The sequence below is a fragment of the Pantherophis guttatus genome, chromosome 3 (assembly GCF_059756535.1).
Source record: "Pantherophis guttatus breed Tessera chromosome 3, ASM5975653v1, whole genome shotgun sequence".
Taxonomy (NCBI): domain Eukaryota; kingdom Metazoa; phylum Chordata; class Lepidosauria; order Squamata; family Colubridae; genus Pantherophis; species Pantherophis guttatus.
In genome coordinates, this window is record NC_142065.1 from 42,881,499 (window position 1) to 42,893,831 (window position 12,333).

Genomic DNA, 12,333 nt, shown 5'->3' on the forward strand with positions numbered 1-12,333 from the left:
CCCTTCCACTCTGGATATTTTGATAAAAGAAGACTTATAAGCAGGTTGACATTACATCTGGATGTAATGTTGTTGTTGTTTAGTGCTTGCTAGTTCTGACCTTTTAGATGGATTCCCAATTGACTTTGGTTTGTGTATATCTGACATGGTTGGATTTAATTGGCTTAAATTTACTGACAATGGCTGCTGGTGAACCACCAGCAGCTACCACGGCTGCTGGTGGTTCAGTACAACAATGATAATGAATCTTAGAAGCTAGGTTTCATCTAGACAAAAGTGGAACAAATCTCAGTTTTGGTTGGAGCAATGATAGAAAGCTTTATAAGATCAAGGTGTGAATTTCTTGAATCTGAAAACAGGAAGCTATGAAAGCTAATGTGGAATTTGAAGGGGAAAAGTAACTTCAGATGAAGAACTGTCTCTAAGTATAGATGTCCAGTAGAAATCACAATTATGTCCCGAAGTGCATAATGTCACTTGTCCCTTTATCTCTCTCCCCTGAGGTTACTTATATATCCAAATTCAGGGTGTTCAAAATATGTAGCCACTTTAGTTTAAAGTGATCCTTAAAGTGGAACATAATTTAGAATTAAAGCAAGTGTAAACACAATCAGCTATACAAATTGTAAAATAGAAATAAAAATCAGTAGAAATTGAAGATTCATTGAAGCAAAATAGTCACCTTTTATTTCTTTAAGCACAAAAGGGACAGTATTGGATTATATTACAAATAGGGCAGCAGTAGAATCTGATCATAGGGACATGGTGGCTCAGTGGCTAAAATGCTGAATTGTCAATCAGAAGGTCGGCAGTTCAGCAGTTTGAATCCCTACCGCCGCATAATGGAGTGAGCTCCCATTACTTGTCCCAGTATTGTATTGTATTGACATACAATAAAATTAGAACGACTCATGGGGTGTGTGCGGACTCCTTGTATAAATGGGGAAAGACACCTTCAGCACAATGTGATTGCGGGCCCTCCCGACAGACTATCCAACATATAGTGAGGGAATGCTCTAACAGAAGGTATTCAGGAGATTTTAGGGACTTCCTCTGTGTAACAACGACAGCTTCTGACTGGATCTTCAAACTCGACATTAAACTCTGAAATGTTATTTCTGTTTTCCTCTTAGGTTTCTTACTGCTTTTTTAAAAAAATGTTTTAACTGTTTTAACCTGTAAAAATGAAGTGTTTTAATATTGTGTGTGACCAGCCATATGCTAAATAAATAAATTTGTCCCAGTTTCTGCCAACCTAGCACATAAAAATGCAAGTAGAAAAATAGGGACCACTTTGGTGGGAAGGTAACAGCATTCTGTGCACCTTTGGCGTTGAGACATACCAGCCACTTGACCACGGAGACGTCTTCGGAACAGCACTGGCTCTTCGGCTTAGAAACAGAGATGAGCACCACCCCTAGAGCAGGAAATGACTAGCACGCATGTATGGGGGAACCTTTACCTTTACCTTACAATCTGATCATTCTAGATATTCACCAAATGTACTTAACAGTTGGGATTGTGAATCAATTAAATCCAATCAAAGTTGTTATTGAAAGAAGTGCTTTAATCCTCTTGAGATCTCCAAAATATATGAATATAATTCATATTTTATATAATTTTGAGTAATATGTTAATACACACTTTTTCATGTTGTTTCCTAATAAGTGCTTAGCCCTTTTATTGATTGATTATCTGCCATGAAGTCATTGAGAACACAAATTTTCACCAGATTGATCGGTTCCCAACCTTGGCTAACCAGGAGTCTTCTCTAATCCCAAATTTCAAAAGCATTAATAGTTTTTCTATTCTGCTTTGAAAGTCCAACTTCCTGTCCAGGAACAATCACAGGGAAAACCATTGCATGCATGATCCCAATCTTTGTATAGACACACACTGGCATTTGAGCACCTTTTCCAAGGCCTTCATGGCTAGTATACCAAATGGTAGTGTGGCATATATATTTACTTCTGGTTCCTTTACTTTTGACAGGGTGAAAACAATATCTACTACTTCAAAATATTCACAGTCAGTTCTAAGGCTAGGTTGCTATACCTATTATCTTTAGTCAGTCTTTTTATAGTCCCATTTTTTTTTCACTATAGCCCTTGACTTTTCATCATTTGTGGGTACAGTTTATTTGCAATTTTGGTTGTCAGAGTGGTGTTATCAGCATAGCACAGGTTATTGATGTTTCTCCATCCAATTTTAAAACTGTGCTCATCTTCTTCCAATTCAGTTTCCTCAATATACATTCCTCAATTTTTTTAGGACCTAGATAATCTTAAGCATTATTTTGCTAACATGTGAAATAAACAATATTGCAATATAATTTCCACATTATGTTACATCTCCTTTTTTGGCATTGATTTTAAACTGATCTCTTCCACTCTGTTGGCCACTGTGCTGCAAAGCTTGATAAGAACTATGACTGATTTTTCTTCAGTGATTTGCCATTTTCCTACATATTCCTTTAGTTCCTGAAGTCTTCTGACTTCATAATAACCAAATGCTGATTTAACTTCAATGCATTTGTTTGTTCAATTTAAATGGCCACCCATCTTCAATACATAATTCTAGACAACTAATTATATAACAAATATGATACCATAGATAGCCAAGTTTGGGAACCAATCATCCTGGGTTTTTCATTTTTTTAATATTAGTTTGTGTGTAGGGAATTTGAAGAGTTCAATTGTTTTGAAGCTGGATTGTTATGTTGATGTTTTTACAATGTACATCATCCAGAGTCATTTTGCGAATGCAATACAGAAAATTTGTTAAATAAATATTTAACTGTGTGTTGTGGTAATGCCAATAGTGTCTTAACATTAGAAGGATGTACCATTGATCCCAACTCCTTATTTCTTGCAGGGATAAAAATTAAAGGATTAGGCAAAAGGGAGCTGTACCTAGGTCAGTTGTCAAATTGCTCCTACAGTTAAGAGGCCCTTTCTGTAATTCAACCTGAATCCCTTTCCAGTAATTTAAAAACAAAATCTATGTTCTTATCTAATCTGTACTCTGGAACAGTTTGTGACCCTTTTCAGTATATTGCTTCTTCAATTACCTGAAAAGTGCTATCATATTTCTTAGTCTTGTCTATTGATATATCCTAAAATTATTTTTCTTTTTTTGTAGCAACATATTTTTGTCTTAAATTCATGTTTGATAAACTACAATTCTAAGATTCTTTACACACAACTTGCCACTAAGCCAAGTACCACCACATATACATATATATTTAAGTCCTCAATCATCTCAATCTGGGACAACTGCAAAGTCCAGTCCCACTATGGATGGAAATGGCTGTAGCAGGGTATATTGTGTTAGTATAAATTACTTTATTTGGATTTCAGTTTTAAAATTCAGAGCATTATTTGGATTTATTTACTCATTACATTCATGCATTATTAACCTGCATAGCTAATGTACTTGCATATACAAAGTATTTCTCTCTTAAGTCTATAAAAATATGTGTGGCACTAAAAAGCCAAGTTATAGGTTAGGAACTTGTCCAAATATCTAAAATTCAAGTCCATTCTTCTACTTATGAAATTGCATTGCAGTACTATCTTGCCCATTTAAGGAATAATTTGACATTCAACTATCATTTATAAAATGTTTTCATATTTTGGAGTCATATCTTCAAAAAGCAATATTTATGATAAAATAATGACCTCCAGGATGTAATCCATTTTAAAACTCATCTGATGTTCCCCAATCTTTCAATCTAATTAGATTCACATCAGCATATTATTACAGAATGCAATCATTCCTTTTCTCTAATAGCATTCATGGATAATTTTATTTCTTGTTCTTCAACTCCTACTCCTGTAGTGTAATTAGTGTCTTTGGCACCTTACGATGCTCTGAATGAGTTGCAGCTGCTAATTGCTAATTGAAAAATTAGAAACTCAGTTCGAAGAAGGATCTAATTAAAATAAAATTAGATAAAATCCTTCTGAATTGGCATCTCCCTTTTTGTGTCTTTTCCCCTTGTTTTGTGATCACAAAGCCATTAGACCTGACATCTATTTGTTAAGTCTAAATTCATTTTTCTTCTTACAATAACCTATTGTAAGAACCTATTGCAAACCTATTATTTGCACTTGTCAAGAAGTTTCTGAAATCTCTCTGCTAATCAATTTCATCTCATTTTATTTTTTATATATATTTTTGCTTAAAAAGAATGTTGAGAAGCATGATACCCATGATCCATTTTCATATTGGGGGGGGGCACCTCAAAAAGCAACTCAGTAAGTAAAAATGATCTGCTGAATATTGAATATCAGAACAGATGTTGCATAAGTACATGGCAGAAGACACAAAGCTGCAGAAAAATTTGCTGCTGCAAGACTGCAGCACTTTAAAGGGGCTTCATTTTAATGTAGATTTATAGGAAAAATCTCTTCAAAGTTGATTTGCAAAACAACATGTCTTCTGTTTCCCAAGGTAGAGCAACACTTCTTTTTTACTTTTCCTTTGTGTCATTCCAAAGCCTTATAATTACATTTCACGTACATACAGTATTTCTCTGTAAGTGCTGGAAGAGGCTTAATCATTTGGGAGCACGGAAACATTGTTGAAATGCGAGATAAAGTTCCAAAATGAAGCAAATGAGATATTCTTCCTGATCTTCCTATGGGAGTACTGTCCTATGTTGACAAAGGAAATAATACTATAGCTTTCTGAGGCAAATCTTACATGTGGCGAAAATTGTTTCAATAAAACCTAACTGCTTTGTACTGAACTGTTCTGTTCTGCCTAACAACATATCCTATATTCAGTAGGTGTAGTCTTGGATGTTGGATATAAACATTGGATATATTTTTGAGGCTGCCACAGGTAAGATGTATCTATGATGCACTGAATGTATCTTTTCATTTCATTGATTTCTCATGAATAAAGACCAATAAGAATACGGTTGCTATGGATTACTTTTTTCAAGGAATTAGAAGTGAATCAATGGTATCAAGAAATCAGAAAGACCAAAAGGATTTATTGCACTAATGTTAATTTAATTTGTTTGATTTCCCCTATTGCCAACTATGAAGTTTTTATTTGTTTTTTGTTCAACACTAATCTATTCCAAAATAGTGCTACTAGTAATAAATCCCCTTTGTTATGGACTAGTAAAACTCAGCTCAGATGGTTGCTTTAATAGGTTCATCTGGGAATCAAACCTTTAACATAATTAATGCATATACATGTGGGCTTATTTGTTGATGATCTTCTCCATCTGTTAGAATGGCCCAGCGATTGCATGCAAACAAAAATAGTCTAGCCAGATACCACAGCACAAAGATTACAAATAGAAAAATGGCAAGCAAACATTAATACCCATCTCCAGCCTTTAAAAATGGAATTTGAAATTGTAGAAAGAAAGCTGAACAGTTTTTATTGTATTTTTCAGTTCATTTTATAAATTCATAGAGAGAGGCATGGATGCATAGCAATGGTACATTTAAAAAGAGGCCTCAACATATATAATAAAAATGCACATTTGTATTATTGAAGGCTAGTTCTGAGCCTTTCATTATTAAGTAATCATGCTTCTAACAACCCTTCCAAGGGGAAAAAAAGAGAAAGGTTAATCCTCGAATTGTAACTCAGTTTTCACTATTTCCCCAGCAATGATTTAGTACACAACAGCCTTGAGAATATGATTTCCTTTTTTTTCTGATGAAACAGTTCCAGTTCTGATCTCCAAGCTGAACCCATTCCTCACTGCCCCACCTCAATCCAATGTTATAGTCACCAAATGTACAGCCTTTGGGGAAAGTTATAGACCAGAAGTGGATGCAGGAATCAACAGATACTCAGTATTACAATTTGTTCCAAACAGTTGTATCTGTAGGAGGGTGACAACATTTGCAAGATAGCAGATGGTGCATCATGATGCAATCATCTTCCCTTTTTGAAAACAGGTTGACTTTGCACACACATTCAAAAAGTGTAGGGCCTGAGTTGCGACAGACCAATCATCTTGCCAATGTTGACACACACACACACACACATGCACACTACAGATGCCATTGTTTTGTGACATGAGAACTTGCCAGTTGTTAGCCTCTCATCCTCAGTTGTTATGTAACAGTTTTTTCCCGAGTTTCATTATTGAGATAATGTGGCCAATAAACCAATTTATTTAATGTAAAGATGGACAAATCAATTCTTCATACCACCCTTCATTCATTCAAAGAAAGACACTATTATTTCCTATTAATATTCTTTTTATCCTGTTCTTTACCTGTTTAATTTGGTTCAAATTTTTCTGTTGGTCTATACTCACACAAATATCCTAGTCCTCAAAAAACAAAATTATGGGGGGGGGGATTTCTTCTTCAAGATATACTATATTTTAGAAAAAAACATACTTTGAAAATCCCAGGACCGATTTCTTTAGTATCATTGAACCTTCAAAGAGTTCTTTCCCACAAATGTTACAGTGATTTATGTTTTTTCATGTTATAAGAACAAAATATATTATTTTTAATCTAACTCTCAGTCTGGACTTCAGATAGACTTGGACTCCAGATCAGATCAGATCAGGAGATTTCCCAAACTATAGATTTGTCTGTTTCCAAAGCTCTGAATCAATCTTCCAAGACTAGCCAGTTTCTCTCTGTTCAATTTCAGTACCAAATCTCAAATAGATGTGATTTAATAGATCTTCAATTTATGATTTAAAAGAAATGTGTTGAAGCCTTCAAACCACAGGCTTTGTAATATGTGTAAATATAAATTGGGAGCATTGCCTTATTATTCCAAAAGATATTCATTTCCTCCTTAATTAACTGACATTTCAAGCAACAGATATATCTCTGACCTAGGAAAGACATTTATGATTTTTAAAAATATGTTAATATTAAGAATTGATTGGATTTAGACATGGCCCTTGGCAATTCTACAGACAGAACTGCTGAACTGTAGATTTGAAATCATGACAAACTTATTCACATTTGACCTCAAAGAATCTGGCCAACATAGAATTATATAGAAGTTTCAGTAGTTCACTGTGATTTGTTGACCAGATTGTAGTTGGACCACTTCCCAAAACCTTTTGCTAGTTAGCACTCAGGTGGCATAATGTTTTTCTGCTTCCACTATTGCCACAAAATACATACAGTAATGAGGTTGCACATTGTCTGGTCAAATTTAAGTTTTCTTTTATTTCCATTTTTGGAAATATCTGACTTGCTTCCCTGTTCTCATCTGAGATGTAAACCAGGAAGCTGCACAATGAGAAAAGATGGTCAGGATTGATTGTATCACTTGCCTTGGCCACTTCTATATTCTACAGAGCATCCAATTCTTTGACAAAAGTGCTACCCATCGTAGTTGAGAAGTCCCTCAAATACATCTAAATATATGGTCTGTTTAGGATGAGGGAATAAATAAAATTCCCTAAATGTCATATTATTTGCTTTTTCAGAAAAAAAACCCCCAAATCTAAATGTGATCTGTCATATGACTCAGTAATGGAACCATAAATATCCTGATCAATCCCAATCAAGAAAGTCCCAGGATGAATGTTGAAGTCTCTTCGAATTAATATTTTAAGAGTCCTCAAAATAAATTTGAGACTATCCCTGTCAACTCATGTTGGCAGATTATTGGCATCAAGGTGGGCATTAAACTGGCAGAACCTCAGTCTGGCCCAAGTTGCTAACAGAATGTATAAAAATTTTGAAAATTGAATGGACAAGATGTACAGACAACTGTAACTCCTTCTCCCTGATTTGTCCCTCCTTCATGACCTATCCTGGTGTTATTTTCACAGTGAAGATTACCATAAGCTAAAATAGTGTTCAATACAATCATTAAGCAAACTACGTAAGTTAAGGTTGTATGCTTGCAGATATTACAGTAATTAACCAACTGGAAACATCAGTGCAAGTGAGTATGGGGCTTTCTGTCTCTTTATATGTCATAAGTTGCTCTGCCAGTTTTGGGGAAGGTGTAGTTTCCTCCTTGGTAGTTCCTTGATTAGAGTATTTTTATTCTTTGGCCCAAATCCAGAAATGCAGAGAATTCCTAGAAACGTGGCATTCAGATAAATCAGCCATTAATTGACACATAGAGATAAACCATATTTCTACACTATTCAAAAGGGACAATAAAAAATGAAGAAGGAAACAAAAAGCATAGAATGCATCCCCTAGAGCAGCCAACATACAGACAAGCAGAGATCAGCACCAGACAAAAAATAAGGCAGAAAACAATACCAACAATACAATACTGGTTCCAGGATAAGATGTCCAAGACACCGGTTAATTTGCCAGAAGTGGAGATATATAATTGACTATCATCATCATACTGATGATACCTCACCCCACAGTGACAGTTGAACTCACCCAGTGTTCTCATGTAGATATTAAATTGAAAAGGGTATAGCACCACACCCTGTGGCATCCCATATAATAGGGGCCAAGGCAGAATATCTCCTCCCAATCACCATCTTGTGGAATTAACACCTTAACAAAAGAAGTGAAACAGCAAAACACTGTGCCATCCTAATGCCAATCCTCTGAGCCAATCAAGAAGGATATCATTGTTGATGGTATCAAAAACTGCAGGGAGAGGAAGAATGTCCAAGTGTCATCTTGTCCTTGCCAGAGATGATCTGAAAGAATGGCCAATGGATTCCATTCACCCAACCTCCCTGGGGCTGCTTTAATAAGCTAGGAAGGCCATGGAACTAAAGATCAGATAGCTGAGATCACAGTCCCAAGGACTGTGTCAACTTCCTCAGGTTCTTTATTTATTCCTTTATTCAATGTTTTAAAACTGTTTGTGAATAACAACCCTGCTATTAAATTTTTCATCAGTGACAAACAAGATGTAATGTTGTTTTTTCTCCAAAATCAGGGCAAAGGAATGGCCTAAAATAGTCCCATGATAAAGAGAAGGGACAGAGAAAAATGCTTTAATCTCTGTCTCCAGCCATGGTCCTGGTGGCTACTCTTCTTCTCTTCACATCTTTTTTTTTTAATTTGATTTAAATCAAATTAAATCAATTTTTTTTAATTTGATTTAAGTCTTCTCCGGAGACTCAGGGCGGCTTACAATGCACTAAGCAATAGCCTTCATTCTTTTGTATATTTGTACAAAGTCATCTTATTGCCCCCACAACTGGGTCCTCAATTTACCTACCTTAGAAAGGATGGAAGGCTGAGTCAACCTTGAGCCTTGGCGAGATTCAAACCTGCAGTAATTGCAGGCAGCTGGTCTTAATAACCAGCTTAATAACAGGGTGCCTCAGACCACTGTACTACCAAGGCTCCTACATCTCTTATTTTCAGAGATCAGAAGTCTGATTTTCTCCAATTTTTGCCCACCAAAAAAAAAAAAAAAAAAGCAGTTACAACTTTTCTACAGACATCCATTTCCTAATCTAGCGTTCCCTCCCATTCTCCCCTTCCCTGCACCTGTGACTGTTTGTCAAAGAAAAAAAAATCATGCTCAAGGGCAAACCATTATTCAAAGAATGTCACTTGTATAGTTTGATCCTCAGAACAATGTCCCTGAAGAAAAATAGCCCTGGCAGTTCTGCCAGGCCAAGGATTATCTTGGACACAAAAAGCATTAGCTAAATGCAGGGTACATCTCTTCTGAACCACAGTAATAAGCATTTGTTATGTTCAAAGTCACAGCAGTTTGTGAGTGTGTGTATGTTTAAATATATATTTGGCACCTGGCAAAAATTTGATCATGATAGTCATAAATAGAATCAGTGGAAGAAATATCTCCTTGTCTGAAACATGTTGACACACTATTTGGTGCATTGACCATATCTCTTCAGTTCACTTGCCTGTAAATTCTCTGACTTTTTCATTATTTTTTTCACTTATCTTATTTTCTTGTTTCAGTTGTAGCATGGTTTAGAAAAGCATTTAAGTGGCTTTCCTAATCCAGTTAATGCACTTCCCAGAATGTTAGAGCTTCCTTTCTCAAAAGTTAATCTCTATAGTGACACAAAATGTCATTATACATTAAATAAGTTAGGAGTCAGAGCAATAATGGGATCTGCCCTATAACTGTTTTTTCCTTAAATTCACTGAAATGATGAGTGCCAGAGAGTGTCTGTCCAAAAAGTTCATGGCTAGAATTTTAAATATTATAACAGTTTCTATAACTTTCCGAACAAAGAAGTCCTACAAAGAGAGGAAAAAAGAATAGTATAGGTAGTCCTCCACTTACTACAGTTCACTTCAAAGCCATTCGAAGTTACAACAGCAGTGAAAAAAGTGACTTATGACCATTTTTCACACTTATGATCATGGCATGAAGCCCTTTTATAAAAATCTTTTTTATACCATGGCAACCAAAACTGGATGAAATATTCCAAGTGTGGTTTTATCAAGGCTTTATAAAATAATAAACTTATCTTGATCACGTGATCTTGATTCTACCCCACTGTTAATACAGCCTAAGACTGTGTTGGCTTTTTTGGCAGCTGGAGAACACTGCTGGATCATATTTAGTTATTCTAGAACTCCAAGATACTCTTACAGCTACCACTACTGACCCACCTATTTTATACATTTGATGAGCATTTGGTTTTTCTTTCCTAAATGTAGAACATTACTTTTCTCACTATTCAATTTCAGTTTGGTATCATTGACAAATTTGATGAGTTCCCCTTATATACCCTTGTCTAAATCATTGATGAAGATATTGAAGAGTACTGGGCCTAAGACAGATCCTTTGGGTACCCCACTGCATACTTCATGTAGATGCAGTTCCATTAAGGATTATACATTGAGTGTCGTTTGTCAACTAGTTATGAATCCATCCAATGGTGGATTTCAAAAACTTTTACTACCGGTTTTGTGGGTGTGGCTTGGTGGGTGTGGCATGGCTTGGTGGGTGTGGCTTGGTGGGAGTGGCAGGGGAAGGATACCGTAAAATCTCCATTCCCACCCCACTCCAGGGGAAGGTTACTGCAAAATCCCCATTTCCTCCCTATTACCTGCAACTTGGGAGGCAGAGAATAGATGGGGATGGGGCCAATCAGAATTTTTACTACTGGTTCTTCGAACTACTCAAAATTTCCACTATAGGTTCTCCAGAATTGGTCAGAACCTGCTGAAACCCGCCTCTGAATCCATCTGGTGGTGATGCTGTCTAACTGTATTTTTCTACCTTACTAAGAAGTAGGTTGTGGTCTACTTGTCAAATGCTTTACTGGTGATGTAAGCCATCATCATTTCAATTCAGGTTCTACAAGCCTATTTCAAGGCTGGATCACACAGAGTAGATAAGGGCTCAAAGTGCTTTGTGGATGTCTAGCAATAAGTCACCCCAACTCATTCCAGATCCAATAAAAATGATGGAACTCTGCCATTAATATTTAAAAAACCCCTTACAGGATTTCAGATAGAGCCAGGTGATTTGGGTGATGGATATCACTGTTTAATACAAATAGTCCTTGCTTGTGAACAGCTGCTTAGTGACCATTTGAAGTTATGACTGTATTACTTCAAATTAGATATCTATTCAAAATTAGGTATCTACTTTAAAAAGGTATCTATTACTTGGTACCAATGGGGGTTCCAATGACCCCGACAGTCACACATTTTGGATGCTTGGCAATGAGAATCATTTGCAGCACCCAAGGTCACATGACAATGATTTTAAGTGTTTTTTGCTGGATTCCAGTATTTGTATTCAGTTTCTGTCAAAAAACACCCATTGGATAAAATGGATTAATTTAACAGTCATGGCATTTGCATAACGACCACAGTACTCATTTAATGACTCTGCATGTGCTTAAAACCACCCCAATATTTGCCTAATCTGTAATGTTTTCTTAACAATCACTGCAACAAATAGGTAATCTAATCTGATTCCCAGTCTAATGCAAGAATTCACTACTACAGCATTCTGAAACATTGGCCATCCAGCCTCAGTTTAAGCAGAGTCAACAAAGTATCCACAACCTTCCAAGATAGTCTGTTGAATTACTGAATGGCTTTTTCTTGAAGTTCCACTGAATTATATTTAATTTTAAATCCATTGTTTCTTGTTCTGTCTTCTGGAACAGTTTTGAACAATTCTGCCACATCTTCTGTCTCAGCTCTTCAGATTCATGGACACAATTTCATGTCTCCTTTCAGATTTCTTTTCTTTAACTTTTCTTTTCTTCTTTCAATACTTCTAACTGTTTTTCCTATTTTTTTTCTTTTCCAGCCCTTTATCAATTTAACTCCTCTCTAGGCTGTCAATGTTTTTCCTATATTGTAGTACATAAGCACATTAGTATGGATAATATAAGAAAGTAGATATTATTTTCATGAATATATAAGGTAGATAAATATAATCATA